This window comes from Erpetoichthys calabaricus, chromosome 3, assembly GCF_900747795.2.
Source record: "Erpetoichthys calabaricus chromosome 3, fErpCal1.3, whole genome shotgun sequence".
Taxonomy (NCBI): Eukaryota; Metazoa; Chordata; class Cladistia; order Polypteriformes; family Polypteridae; genus Erpetoichthys; species Erpetoichthys calabaricus.
The window spans coordinates 204,366,642-204,382,657 of record NC_041396.2 but is presented as its reverse complement, the minus strand read 5'-3'; positions in this window follow the sequence as shown (position 1 = coordinate 204,382,657).

Sequence of the window (16,016 nt, the reverse complement as noted above, 5' to 3'; positions counted from 1 at the left end):
CTAAATCATATCTCAATTCCAAATAATCTACTTGGGTTAAGGGTGAGCCGTTACTATAAGAACATTATTAATAAATATGCTGTGCGGTTAAAGAAGGACAGATTATAGTTTGACTGAATGAAGGTCAATTTCCTGTCCTAAAATGAAAGGCTGGACACATAGCTGTAGCTTTTTGTTATTTTGGAAGCCCTGAAGCCTGTGTTATAGTTTGTTTGGCTCATGCCTAAATATACAGCAGTGCTTATGACTACTTCTTCCCTTTGTTAATAGATATTTTACATGCCAGTGAACTATCTATGAAAGGTTGGTTTGTTGAAAAATTTTGAAGGAACCCTGTTAATGGTTTACTTAATGTAAAGCTAATACACCCCACTTTGCCAAGTCTGCTCTTGATTTTACTGTCCCTTTCTATTGTTGGAAAGAATTAGTAGACCATAATTCTACTTTGGTTTCTTGGCAGATCTAAATTGACCCTGGTTTAAAGTATTGCATTTGTGTGTGTGTGTGTGTGAAAGTGGGCTATGCAATGGACCGCCACTTCCCTCTGTCTAGGGCCTTTTGCTGCGTTGTTCCCAGTGCTGATGGGATATACTCTGGCCACATTGACCCTGAATTGGATTGGGTGGGTTTGAGAATGTTATTTTATGTAATTCCATATTGAAAAATAAAAAGACACTTACAACCATGGGGTATACCTGACAAAGGGTTAACTGTCAAAATGTTTCATCTCAAAATTTCTTGAAGATATTCAGAGATAACTTTTATCTTTTTTTTCCTTTCCAGATGTGCCCTGACACAACCCTTCACTAACACTATGTGCATGGAACTTCTTTCTTACTTTGATGTGCCACACTGATCTTTATGGTAGAGGAGTAAATTTGGTTTCCAAAGGACAACAATACCCATAACTACTTTACTATAAAGCACTCAGTACTTTACTAGGTAGAACTACCCAGGAAATTTTACTTAGAGCCATTTGTTCATGCTGTTCATGTTCACAGATGTCAGAGATAAGGGGGGGAGATCATGGAAGGTAAATAAAATATCCATGGCCATTGATTTCCAAAGAGTTTTCAGGACCTTTGTATCTTGGTTATTTACTACTCGTCTTTTACTGTTACCAAAAATGGTATGACATCTTCCTCCTCTGCTCAAATGGACTGTAGCTTCAAATTCACCAAACTAAGCTTGCAAAATAAAACAAACAGAGCTGTTACGGTGCATGTAGCATCTTACCAATGATCCTGGCCTCAACTGAAATATGCACTAGGCAAAAATAGTTTTTTAATATATATAGTAGGGATGACATTTTTTCCATCTTTTACATGTCAGACTCGTGTATTGTCATTATGTATCTGTCTCATGTGTTTTGCCTAAATTTTTTTTAAAAACATGCATTTTAGCTTCAATTATATGGCAAATACCACTTGGAAGTAACTGGTGGTTCTCGAAATTTGATTGGCTAAGTTCATGAATATCAGAAACAGCCTTGTCTCCTTCGAGACTTATTAAGGATGCTGACAAAGATGAGTTCATTGATATTTTACATTCATAATTTGTATAAGGTGGAGATGCTAAATATAAATGTTTTTCTATTAAGCCAGGGCTTAATTCACACTAGTCATAATAATATTAATTGTATCGCATTATATTGTATAGTCATATTAGTATTATTTGTATTGTAATATATTGTACAGTCATAAAAGTATTTATGAGACTTTCTGATAAATGCAGGTTAGTACCATCAGCATTTGAATGAAACTTACTGTGTTTCCCAATGGCGGTAGATGGTGATGTAAACTGTGTTCTGACATTTTTCAGGTAAGGAAGAAGGAAGTTTTTTGAGGTAAGGCAGGTATACTCTGGTGCTGGAGAATGTGTTGCATGTTGATTAGCACGTGTAAGTAACAGTTACACTGCACATAACTACAGTATATGATCCTACAAAATTATTTTTCCCCTCAGAATCATGATAAGGATTTTTAGAAAAAGTTTAAAAATAAGCCATAAATATAGCTTTTTAAACCTCTTTCATGATTTCAGGACTTTAGCCTAGGCAGAAGTCATTTATTTAAGCTTTTCATTTGTTTGTGAAAACCCTCGAGGTAGTCACAGAGTTTTAGACGATATTGCCAGAGTATGTTATGATTGGCACACTGGCATTAGCGTCAACATGTCTTATGTAAGACTGTTGTACTTCTTACCGTCATTTTTGTTCACATAAAAGTCAAGACGATAGGTTCCCAGGAGGCCCACAAGGTCTTGACCTGAAAATTGCTTTGCCAGTTTTTCCCAGGATATGAGCTACGACTTTCAATCAGAAAGGAATGAAAAATCCAGCAAATTCCAAGAAAGTTTGAAGAATAGCCAGCATGTTTCAAAGAGACTTATGGAACTTGAGTAATGTTGCCTGTGGTAAACAGTTTCCTTTAAATAATATGTTTTATATACAGTAAATTTGTTAGTTTTTATTTTACTTTAGATATGTAATAGGGCAAGGATAACAGGCCACCTTATACTTTACCATCTTTACCCTCTATCCCTGCAGTAACGGGAAATAATTTATAATCATGTGAGCTGCTAAAAGTATTTCTAGAGCAATACAAAAGAATACAGAATGGTTGGCTAGTGTATAATTTGAACTTGAATTGCTCACCACCAGTACTATGTACACATGGCAACAAACCTCAACTTGAATAACAGAGGAAGCAAACTATAAAAAGTGCATGGCATTTGAAAGTAAATGCACAATATACTGTATACTCCATGATGCGACAAAACACATTTCAGAGTGTAATGTAAGTACAACTATAAACATTTTAAGAAGGTAATATACTGTATGCCACTATGCATTGTATTATTACAGTGTGAACACTCCAAATTTTTCGAGAGATACTGATTTGGCAACTACTGCATTCAACTGGAAAATTGTCATCAATACTCTTTGAAATAGCATTGTTTTGTTTCGCCATGAGACACTAGTTTCAAATCAGGGTGGCTCAATGTCACAAACATCTTCTGTTATCAGCAGGCATCTACTGTTCAGTAACAAACGTGCCCCACAACAACAGTATCCCTTTTGGATGTTAAAATGTTTTGGAAAAATGTAATGTGAACTGAACCATGATTATTTTCCCTATAACAGTTGATGAAATATCTTTATTCGGTATTTTTATATTTTGTTATGTGTATTCAACTGTGTCACTGTTTTTTTTGTTTAAATAATAATCGGAAAGTATACCCTTAGCAGCAGCTTCTGTATCTCTTTGGGCCAAGAATCGGCTTCATATACAATACAATACTCAGCTAAGATTGCCTAGTCACTTCATACAGTCAATGAAAAATTGATCTTCTTGGCTCTTATTGACCATTCTGTAGAAGTTTCCTGTTCCTAGGTGGTTTGTCCAAATAAGAATTACATGGGCAAAAGTTTATTCCAGCAGCAGCTCGTGCAATGCAATTGTATAGCACTGTTCCCCCTGTGCTGTGACATTTCACAGGTAGATACAAACTTTACAAATTACTAATTACATAATGAGCATGCATAAAGACACATACATGTGAGTGAAACAAAGTGGCTCAAAGTGTATTTACATAAATGGAGCAGAGCAATACCTGTTCATGTTTATCAGTTTGAAATTGTTTTGATTTACTGTGTGTTTCACTAATTTTTTTCTGTGTTCATTTTGTAATTTGTGATATTTTTAATTTGTTTTTTATCTCTAAATTTCTACAGTACTCTGAGCCTATGTTAGCGAAGGGTGCTGTACAAAAGTAAACTGGATTGAATACAGCTTAGGCACTAGTAGTTTAAGTGATTTAATGAGTGTCACCTAACAAGTCAGTGGTAGGCTTTGACTTGGCAACCTTGTGGGTTATAGTCCAAAGTTTCACACATTGGGCTGCATTACCTAAATCCATTTGTATGACCTGCTCATTGCTGCAGAAACCTACAGCTGGTATAAATGGGTGCTAACAACAAGAAGTTCTAGAAATGATGCTAGTTTTTTTTATATGATCTCCTATAACATACTGTGTAGTAATTCTCAGTGAATTTATAATTTAGTTAACCTTGACCAGTAGAGCATTCTTTTATATGGGCATTCATAATTTTTCCAAAAATGCAATTTATTTTTTTCCTTAAATTTACATTTTGTATACACTGATTAGACACATCACATTTAAACCACTGACAGGTGACGTGAATAACTATTATAATTATATTGTCACAGTGGCATTTGTCAAGGGGTGGGATATATCAGGTAGCAAGTGAATAGTCAGTCCTTGAAGATGATGTGTTGGAAGCAAGAAAAATGGGCAAGTGTAAGGATCTGAGTGACTTTGAAAAGGGCCAAATTATGATGGCTATATGAATAGGTGAGAGCAACTCCAAAATGGCAGGTCTTGTGCGGTATTTCCAGTATGTAGTGGTCAGTACGTACCAAAAGTGATCCAAGAAAAGACAACTAAAGAACTGACAACAGGGTCATGGGTGCCCAAGGCTCATTGATATGTGTGGGAAGCGAAGGCTAGCCTGTTTGTTCCAATCCCACGGAAGAGCTACTGTAGCACAAATTGCTGAAAACTTAAAACTGGCCATTAGAGAAAAGTGTCAGAACACACAGTGCATCACAGCTTGTTTGTGTATGGGGCTGCTTAGCCACAGACTAGTCAGAGTGCCTATGCTGACCTCTGTCCACTGCTGAAAACACCTACAGTACAGTGTGGGCATGTGAGTCAGAACTGGACCATTGAGCAGTGGAAGAAGGTGGACTGGTCTGATGAATCACATTTTCTTTTAGATCATGTGAACAGCCAGGTTCTTGTATGTTGTTGAGGAATCTGTTGCCAGCAGTTAGTTTGCTGGTGTTCTTCTAACGTGTGTGTTGTGCTGGCCATTGTGACATGTGCTGATTTTTTCATCCCCCTGCCTGTACGTGTGAATGTCTTTTGTAACACGTTTGTAATCATGAGTAGGAATTCCATTGTGATTTTGACTTGGAGCAAATATAACTGTCCTTGAAATTGTTTCTGAATGTACTCCACTTCAGTTTACCATCCCTCATATGTTCTTAGTGTGGTATATCTATTCGATAAATCACCAAGGATGAGTCAGAGTAATACTGCAAAATGTCATATTAAGTGAGAAAAAAAGAAAGAAAGCCACAATTGAATTCTATTTTTAGCTTCTTTGGAAGGTGCCCACCAGGAAAATAGCAAATGATTATGAACATCCCAGGCATTACATACAGTTTTAAAAGTATATGTGACTGGTTCTGGCAAATTTTTTTTTCTCCAGTGGGGCTTTAAACATAGGCTACTGGTACTCCCTTATTGCTAAAATTGCTCTTTGTATTGCTGAATTGCTACACACCCTGCAGCAGGCCATACTCTTATGATATGCGCTGTTGAGAAGGTGGGGCTCTCTGTCAGCCACTGTTTACACTGCCACTCAGCAGAATATCCCCTTTGAAACACAGCCACATTCTGCATTATTCCTTTACTGTAACAGTTCATTTTCACTCCAAGTTTCTGTTCCTTGGTGCTCCTGATTGTGCTCATCTAAAGCAGATGGGCTTTGATGACAGCAGTACTCATTGCCTGTCATCTTAACATGTAATGTTGCTCGTTATACTGCTATCCAGATTGGCACTGTGGTTAGCACTTCTGCTGCATAGCTCCAGGAACCTGGATATAAGCCCAGTCTGTGTGGAGGTTGTACATTCTCCCTGTGTTCATATGGGTTTTCTCTGAGTTCTCTGGTGTCCTTCCACATTCCCAAGATGTAGGATAATTAGTGACTCCAAATTGACCCAGTATAAGTGGGTGTGTTTAATGGCACCCTGATAGATTGGCATCAAGTCCAAGAGCCATTCTTGCACTTCTGCAAGATGCATGGTGAGAAAGACTTTGGTATTCAACTCTGTATTAGATAAGCAAATGCAAAAAAATGGATAGATAGAAGCTACTCTCTAGAATTGACTCTATTTAGAATTATCGCTAACGCTTCTATTGCTTTACATACTGTATAGTTACAAGGTAAAGCAATTTATCCAAAGCAATTTGCAAATCACAAAGGAATAATACAGTGTGATATATTTATACAACTACAGTAGAGCACGGCAGGTTATGAGGGTGGTTCAGTGCCACACGTTAAATAGATGGTGGGAATTAAACTGGCAGCCTTGAGGTTTGTGCATATGCCACATTGGGTTGGGCTTACAGGCATACATCAGAAAGCACTGCACTAAATAAATGGCATAATAAGATGTACAAGCAGAGGACTTAAATTTGTGGCAGATTCTCAGAGTCCCTGAACCAATTTTTCTCATTTAAGAGTGGATGTGAGCTGGAGCCCATCCTAGCTGCATCATTTAAGCACTAACCCTGGGCATGGGACCAGTCCGTTACCTAAAAGAATAAATATGCATGATCTGAGGGCTTAGGATGCCAGGCTGTTTTTTCAGTTCATTGGGTCTGTTATGTTCTTGTAGAAGGACAAATTTAGATGAAACAATTACTGGCTTCAGAAGCATGTACTCAGAATTTTATAAAAGAGGTACAGTTAGCAGTTGTCTTTGCCATCTGCTCCATATTTAAGCTCCCTACTTATGTGTGCGTATTTGACTTTGTGTACCACAATATGTTTTTGTACTGGATTTTTTATTCTGCCCTGCAGGTAATTTCATAATACGAATTCCACTATATAAAAAGCTTTCCTTTGTTTGCATGGGAAATTGGTGTTTATTTAAAAAAAAAAGTATATACTGTATATAGCATTAGACCATCAGTTGGGGAAGGCCAGAATAAAAATCAAGTTGAACTCAATACACAGGCAAATACTTATGAGAAGATTTGATACAGGTCAACTACAACATAAAAAATGTTTTAGAACAGTACTATACTATGCTGTAGGAGAAATGGAAAAATCCACCAAGGATAAAAATAGCAACAGTGGAAGAAGCATGGACTGAACAGAGAAAAACATACACACAGCACAAGTAATGTTTTTTTCAAATAAGGCAAAAGAAAGTGCTACAAATTTTTCAGAGGTCTTGGATTTAAGTCAAGGGTGAAAAATGTCAGTCCTTAAGGGACGCAGTGGCTGCAGGCTTTTGCTCCAACCCAGTTTCTTCAACAAATTATTGTTGATGAAGCACTTATTGCTCAAGCAAAGGTTCATATGCTTCATATTTGTTGTTTTGCTTGTTAAGAGTTCCCATACTTACTTGCTTAATTTAGTCTTAAACAGCAGCATTCACTGTTTCTAATTGCTCCTTATCAGCAATAAGATGCAAGTGACAAAGGAACCACCAGTTCTCCATCTGACTTGTTTCCATTTTCACTTTTGGGCATATCATGTACTATTTGGTTTAATAAAGTATTTAGAAGGAAGCTGAAGGGAAAAAAGTGAAGAAATGAGAATTAATCATCCTGCAGCCATACCACATGCATTTCAGAAAAGGTCATTCACCTGAAGCTAAGCATGTTTGGGCCTGACCAATACTTGGATGGCAGACCATATAGGAGAAGCTTGGGTTGCTGCTGGAAGAGGTGATGGTGAGATCCGCAGTGGGAACTTACCCTGTGGTCTGAATGTGAATTCAAATGCCTCAATACAGTGACAGGGACACTGTGCTGTAAAAATAGTGCTGTCCTTCAGATGAGACGTAAAGCTGAGGTCCTGACTCTATGTGGTCATAAAAGACTCCTGGATATCCTTAGTAAAGAATAGAGTGTATACCGATGTTCTAGCTAAATTGCCAACCGTGGCGTAGTCATTCTGTCCCTCTAATCATCCCCTGTCTCTAACTGGCTACCTTTCTCACCCCATGTGTTTGAGTACTGGTGCAAAAATGGCTGCTGTTGCATTATCCAGGTAGATGCTACAAATTAGTGGTGGTTGAAGTGGCTCCCCACTCACTATGAAAATCACTTTGAGTAGTGAGAAAAGTGCTATATAAATGTAAACAATTATTATTTTAAGCTTTAAATAATTTATATGATATCTGTGAATTAAGAATGACCTGACAGCAGAATTTAAACACTACAAGACATGAAATTAAATAAGATCTATAACTGGCAAGGGTTGGTTTCTAATTAAGCAACTAGGTTAGAACAAAAACCAGCAGCCACTGTGGACCTTCAGGACCGATGTTACTCCCCCCTGATTTAAGTGATCAGCGGATACAACTGAAAACAACAAAATCACTTTGTAAATAATACAGTAACAAGTACAATAAAATAATGAGATATTTAAGAAGAAAGTTAAAATATGCAAAGAGAAATTGTTAGAAAAGAAGTGTCATGATATAGAAACATTTTCAAAATGGCAAAATGCTCAGAAACTCTTTCACACAATAAGAGAAATTTGTGGTGCCTTTAATGCAAAACTACCAGCATCTAAGGACAAATCAGGAAAAAAAACGGACAATAAGACACTGATCAACAGTGGATGGAAAAAATATTTTGAAGATCTGTGCAATATACAATATCCCGTGGATAAAATATTGAAAGAATTACTATAAACAGCCATGAATGCATGAAGAATATCTTAGAGGAAGAATTGGCAGCACCAATAAAGAACTTAAAAGTGAAGAAGGCACCAGCAGTGGCGGAAATGTTACAGGTAGTGGAGAATGTTCAACTAAAATGATTCACACACTGTGTAATATAATCTATGAAGAAAAACAGTACTCAGCAGATTGGACCAAAGCCACGATTGTCCCAATCCACAAGAAAACTGACAAAACAGAATGTACTAATTATCTTGGTATCTGTCTACCGAGTATTCCTAGTAAGGGGTACAACAAGTATCCTGTAACAGAGAATGAAGATATGTGTGGAAGATTTAAAGGTAGACGAACAATTGATGAGCTGTTCATAATTCAGCCACAAGCAGAAATGTATTGAGAAAAATCACACTTTGTATAACACCTTCATTGATTTTAAATAGGCTACTCACAGTGTATAGCAACAGGGATTGTGGTACATTCTCAGAAATTATGGGATATCAGAAGAGCTTTACTGTAAATCAGTGAATGCACTAAGGATTCATGGTGAACTAACAGAGTGGTTTCGGTCAAGTTTGCAAAGGTGCAACTTATCTTTATACCAATTTACTTTTACTTTTAGGGGTAATGATGAGTATGATACACAATATGGTTGAAGCTGGAGTATCACTAAACAGGCAAACTGTAAATAATCTTGTGTTTGCAGATAATATTGATTTAATTGCAGATTTACCTGAGGAACTTCTGGAGTTAACAGAAAAAAATAATAGCAGATTTGGATTGAAAATAAACATACCAAAAACTAAAATAACAAAAAATCAAGAGGAGCTAAATGTAAATATCGATGGACAAGGTATTGAAGAAGTACAAGAATTTGTGTATCTGCAAGGATTGGTAACTGAAGATGAGCAAATGATAAAGGATATAAAGCACAGAAATGGCTAAGCCAGGGGTGGGCAAATTCATTCCTGGAGGGCTGCAGTGGCTGCGGGTTTTTGTTCCAACCCAGTTGCTTAATTAGAAAACAATCCTTGCCAATAATTACATTTCATGGCTTATTAGTGCTTTAACTCTGCTATGTCAAGTCATTCTCATATCCTAGCTTTTTTTTCCATTCTAAGGATATCATCCAAATACTTTGAAGTGTAAAATGGATGGGTAATTCTCAATCCTTCACTTTTTTCTCTTCTCTTTCCTTCCAAGTATTTAATTAAACCAAATAGTGCATGATAAATACACACAGGTGTAAAGGGTAACAAGCAAAATGGATAACTGCTGGTTTCTTTTGTCATTTGCATCTTATTGCTAATAAGGAGCAATTAAAAACCAAGAATGCAGCTGTTTAAGACTTAAATAAGTAATAAGGGTTCATAATCTTAACGAGGGAGACAACTAAAATGAATCAGAAGTGTTTCTAAAGCAATAAGGGCTTCTTATTAAGCAATTGGGTTGGAACAAAAACCTGCAGCCACTGCGGCCCTCCAGGAATGAATTTGCCCACCCCTGAGCTAAGCTATTGTCGCCTTTAGAAAATTAAGTAAGATTTGAGAAAATAACAATATATCTAACAAACAAGTTAATCTTTGCATTTCTGAAACATGTTAAAATTGAACTGCTCTTAATATTTGCTAATCACAGTTTCTTTCTCCTGAACGGTACATTTGTGAATAAAGATTTCCGGATTTAAGTCGGTAGTCTAATGGATTTGGTGCCACCTTGTGTTATCACAATAAATTAGATTTGAATAATCTTTGAGGGGTCCATTGCTGCAAACAGAAGGTGGTTAGCAAATTGTATAGTTAAGCAGTGTTACTTTACAACAAAGTATGATTACATTTTTAAAATATTTTTATTCATATAAAATAATTTGATAATTGTAAATATGTTTTTAATCTTATTGAAACATGGGGTGACTGAGAGACAAAAATATTGTTGTCCGGTTTGTATGAAGTCTGGAATTGGAGCACAGTCAGGTATGCATGTTCATTATGCTCACAAATGCCACTACATGGCCATGACATTGACTTCCCAGTAAAAGTCAGTAACAAGATAGCATTGAGTCAAGGTGACCATTGGGCATCTACAGCATTAAAAAAAAATACCTCAGTGATTTGTTTGTCAGTCTTATGAATAACTACAGTAACTGAATCGGATATGAGTTTGATGTAATATGAATAACTGGTCATTGTTAGGCTGGGTAGTAGGCTTAACGTAGCGTGGCACATTAGCCACACAAATATGACAGTGGGCTAGTGTTTCTGACAAGAGTAACAAAGAGGCTCTTGCACCAGTCTGGAACGTTTGGGACCAGCAGATCATGTGATACCCTATCACAACTTCTGCATTCACACTTTACACCATCCACAAAGATGTGGTGCCCTCTATGGATCATCTACTTGTGTCTCCAATCATGGCCCAACAACTCATGGAGGTGGGGTCACTGTTTATGGTGTCCTATAAAATGTCTGCTATTGACTGCTCACCCATGCCAGCTGTGTATCTAAGGTAACATTAGTCTCAGGCAGTGTGGACTGCAATGAACTGGCATCAAGTCATTTTCAATGATAAATTCCGTATCTTTCTTGGGAATGGTTACTGGAATATTTACACATGGACATGATGCAGACAAAATGCTCAAATGGCACAACAACAGAAAAAGAATGTCAATGTCAATTTATTTATACAGCACATTTAAAACAACATAGGAATGCTATGGCCAAAGTGCTTTACAATAATAGAATAAAAGAAAAAACAAACAACATAAATAGAAATACAAATATGTGAATAAAAAATAAAATAAATAATAAATAGAAGTGATGTTATATAATCACAATGAGGAAACCATCAGTATTACTGAAGGTCACGGAATGCAAGTGAATAGAAATGAGTCTTTAATCTTGTTTTAAACAGTTCAATTGTAGACGACTCCTTTATATGATGAGGTAGAGTTCCACAGGCGAGGAGCAGCAGCTGCAAATGCTGTGTCCCCCTTGGTTTTACACTTGGTACGAGGGACAACAAGAGACAACTGACCTGAAGATCTAAGCACTCTGGATGGCTGGTGTAAAACACACAGTTCAGATAAATAGGCAGGAGCAAGTCCATGTAAAGATTTAAAAACTAGCAACAAGATTTTAAAATCAATTTGAAAACTGACAGGCAGCCAGTGTAAAAAAGCTAAAATAGGAGAGACAGAGTCATACTTTCTTGCCCCAACCAGAAAGCGAGCTGCAGCATTCTGGACCAACTGTAACCTGTGTATCAGGGATTTGCTAATCCCAGCATACAGCGAGTTGCAGTTATCAAGGCGAGAAAAAACAAAAGCATGACTAGCTTTCTCAAGATCCCTAGAATATAAAAAAAAGGCTTTATCTTACCTAATAGACGAAGCTGGAAAAAGCAACTCTTGACTACAGAATTTACTTGTTTCTCAAAAGAGAGGTTACTGTCAAAGATTACACCAAGATTGCTGACTTGAGGTTTGGAAAAGACAGAGAAAGAGCCGAGAAGTCCAAGACCAATTTGGGCTTTAGCTGATGGACCCACTATAAGCACCTCCGTTTTATTTTGATTCAGATCAAGAAAATTATTAGCCATCCAGGATCTAAGTTCAGAAAGACAGTTGTGTAGTTGATTTATTGCAGAGAGGAATATAAACCTGTGTGTCATCAGCATAGCAGTGAAAAGAAATGTTAAATTTCCTAAAAATAGCTCCAATAAGATGAAGGTATATAGAGAATAAAATAGGACCCAAAATGGATCCCTGAGGAACACATATTTAAGAGGAGCAGTAGACAAAAAAGAGGAATTTAAAGTCATTGAAAAGTGTCTACCAGTTAAATATGACCTGAACCAGTTAAGAGCAGTCCCTTTAAGCCCAACAAGATGTTCAAGCTGCATCAGCAATATCTCATGGTCAATAGTGTCAAAGGCAGCAGACAGGTCAAGGAAGAGAAGGACTGCCGCGTCACCCGAGTCCGTAATAATAGAGATGTCATTGAATACTTTCAGGAGGGCCGTTTCAACACCATGAAAACGCCTAAAGCCAGATTGGTAGATCTCAAATAAATTATTGGGAGTTAATGTGATTGACCAATTGATTATAAATAATTCTTTCTAGAATTTTAGCCAGAAATGGCAGTTGGGAAATTGGGCGAAAATTGGCTAAAACTCCAGGATCTAATTCTGCCTTTTTTAGACAGGGACAGACAACAGCATGTTTAAAAAATGAGGGCACAACCCCCCGCACCTATAGAAGTATCATGATGTGGGACATCATCGCCTACTGTAGTTGGTTACCCAAGTGGCTTGCCAAGGGTGGTTTGACCATGTGGCAAAATACCGAGAGGATCTTGTCATTCACTTTTCAGCCTTGTATGACATGCTGGCCTTGTGTGATTTTACAACATGGCACAGTTTCCATCTAGAGATGTCTTTGTGACAACAGCAACCATAACAGTGACCAGGCCGTGGGGTATGAGTGCCACACCCTCCTTAGCCCATCACCTACTTTGAGAACTTAATACATGGTGGGGTGTAGTATAGGACAGCATTTGCATGTGAATCATTCCATGCCATAAACATAGCCACTTGTATTGCTGGACACGAGGACTTGTCCAGTATTAACAAGCCTCAGGAGTAGTCCTGTTGTAGACCAATAATAAATATTTTATTCTGTTTTGAAATAAATTGTTTTGTGTTTTCAATGTGCTTCTTTGCAAACTGAAGCACTCCTTCTGGTTCAAAGTATATTTTAATTTCTAATTTTAATCACATAGAAAATAGATATAGAAAAAAATGGTGCCCATCTCATTTTTTATTAATTTAAAATTTAAAAATAGTAAAAAAAATATAACCTAGTGTATTTTTATTAAGAAAACTGAAAAAAGTCTAGGACAAAATCATAGGCTCAAGACTTCAGCTGATTTTGATAAAAAGCAGCTGATTCTTATTTTCTGAGTACTTCACTTCACCTGTGCTGTGTAGCAGGCATGGTAAGCATGAATGCTTATATGCTACATAATGTACAGACATACTGTATTTCATTACAGGGTTGCAGTAAGCCAGAGCTAATCTTAAAAGTATTGAAAACAAGCCAGGAAGAAAACCTAAAGGAGACAGCCCAGCTTTGCACCCCCTGCTCTTAGACACTCTTCTTCTGATGTCCATATGTAATCCTTTGCCTTCATTGGCATCTGGTTGTCTTCATTTATGTGTTTGAAAGTTCCCCAATACTAACTTGGGCCACACCCTTTAAAGATTTAACTCCATCCATCATTTCAATGTATCCAGTTATTCCAATTTAGGGTTACAGGGAGGCAATGCCTTTCTCATTGTACTCAGAATTTATGCTGCACTGTTACTGTGTCACATCATTATTTGTGTCATACCTTTTCTTGTAGGGTGCAGTAGTAGCGATGCTTCCTTGCAGTAAGGAGAACAGGGTTCCTACATGAAGTTTACATGTTCTCCCTGTGTTTGATCGAGTTTCCTGCCACTGTCCAAAGACATTCTGGTTAGGTGAACTGGCGATCCTAAATTGGCCGTAGTGTGTGGTATGTGTTCACCCTGCAATGGCCTTGCACCCTAAGCTAACTGGGATAGGCTCCATCACCCCCCAAACCCTGTTCTGGACAAAGTAGGTTAGAAAATGACTGACTGGCTCTACCTGCAGTATATAATGAAATGGTATTTGATTTAGAACTCTCCTGCACAATGTTGACATGCTGGCCTCTGGCCCCTCACAACCCTAAACTAGAATATGCAGGTTTCAAAAACAGAGAAAATTTTATAATTACTCTTAAGACTTATCAGCTGCAGTGGGCTGGTGGCCTGCCCGGGGTTTGTTTCCTGCCTTGTGCCGTGTTGGCTGGGATTAGCTCCAGCAGACCCCCCCCCCCCGTGACCCTGTAGTTAGGATATAGTGGGTTGGATAATGGATGGACTTATCAGATATACTATCAAGGACCTTCTAGTATCTTTCAGTGCTGTATATTGATGTTGCCGTTTTAATTTTACAGTCGTAGTGAATATGTATTTTTAATATTGTAATCTTGTAAAATGTCTTGTGTTCATGCATGCTTTTAAAGGCACTGTATAAAATCAAGACTGATTTATGTAGGTAGTGTAGTCTAAGTGGCTAAATCATCCAGGGCTGCTTCTTCAGTCCCCACCTGCGTTACTCTGAGCAAGTAGATAAATACCTGACTGTACCCCAGTTGTAAAAATAAATGTACAATATACAGTATTTAAGAAGTGCCTAGGTATCACATTTTGCCATGAAAAGTTACTGTTGTTTGCTTGTCTAAACTGTATATACCTATACTGTATAAATAAGAGTTCAAAAATATAAAGTAGGCAATTGCTCACTTAAGGAGTCCAGCTATCTAAAAGCTGATAGAGTAATGCTTCAGCAAGTATGATAAAAAGAGGAACTTTCAAATCACTTAAAAATTATGAAATACATTTTGCTAAATTTCTTGAATTTCTAAAACCCACTTTATCCTTAGCAGTGTCATGAGGTGAGGAAGACTAAGCCAATCCCAGCAGGTACAGAGTGCAAGGCAGGAACAGTGCCTAGACAGGGTGCCAGTCCATTGCAGGGTGAACACACCCAAACACACGAAGGCCAATTTAGCCACACCAAACCACTTAACCTAAATGTCTCTGAACTATGGGAGGAAACCCATGCAGAAATTGGGAGAACATGGAGGGGAGGACTCAGGATGTGAACCTCGGACCCCTTGTTACAGGGCAGCATCACCATTACTGTGGTACCAATTTTGCTAATTATATACTTTAACCAAACTTATATGCAGTGCATATACTACATAGAATTAAACTAGCATCAATCTGGGCCAAGCTAAACAAACCCATGACTTTACAGTGCCCTTCACAAAATAGGTTCTGCTAATTTACATTTTAGGGCATACTAGAACTAGTACATTACTAAGTAATAATAGCTTAATGATAATAGTCACCACATTTGAGAAGAAATATATCTTTCATGTTTTTCTGACAAAATTCTTGTTTACAGTATACACCACATAAATTGTCACGATTTGCCATTGGGTGCAATTTTTCTTTTAAAAAAAACATTAAAAAAATCTAGGTTGGTATATTAAATTATCAGCGTTCAACATAATGTATATATATATACCTGCGGCCAATAATTTTATAAACTTACTGCCTCAAATAGTCCTTCGCTGTCTGCACTTGTTAGGACTAAAGTTAATGCCAGCGCCAAATAAAGGGCATCATTTGTAGCACTCAATACGACCCCTGCGTTAATTTAAAGCGAGACCCTAAACGTGCACCGGTAGACTTCACTGGTCACTATAAGTTACTTGTTTGTTTCTGTAATTAAAAGTTGCACTTCACTTCTGTTGTTAAAAGTAAACACTTGTCTATACAGGTACAATGGCATTTGTATAATATTTACCTGTTTTATTAATTAATTGGTTGTTATTTTGAGTCGTGCGCGCTACTCTCTCTGGGGTACTT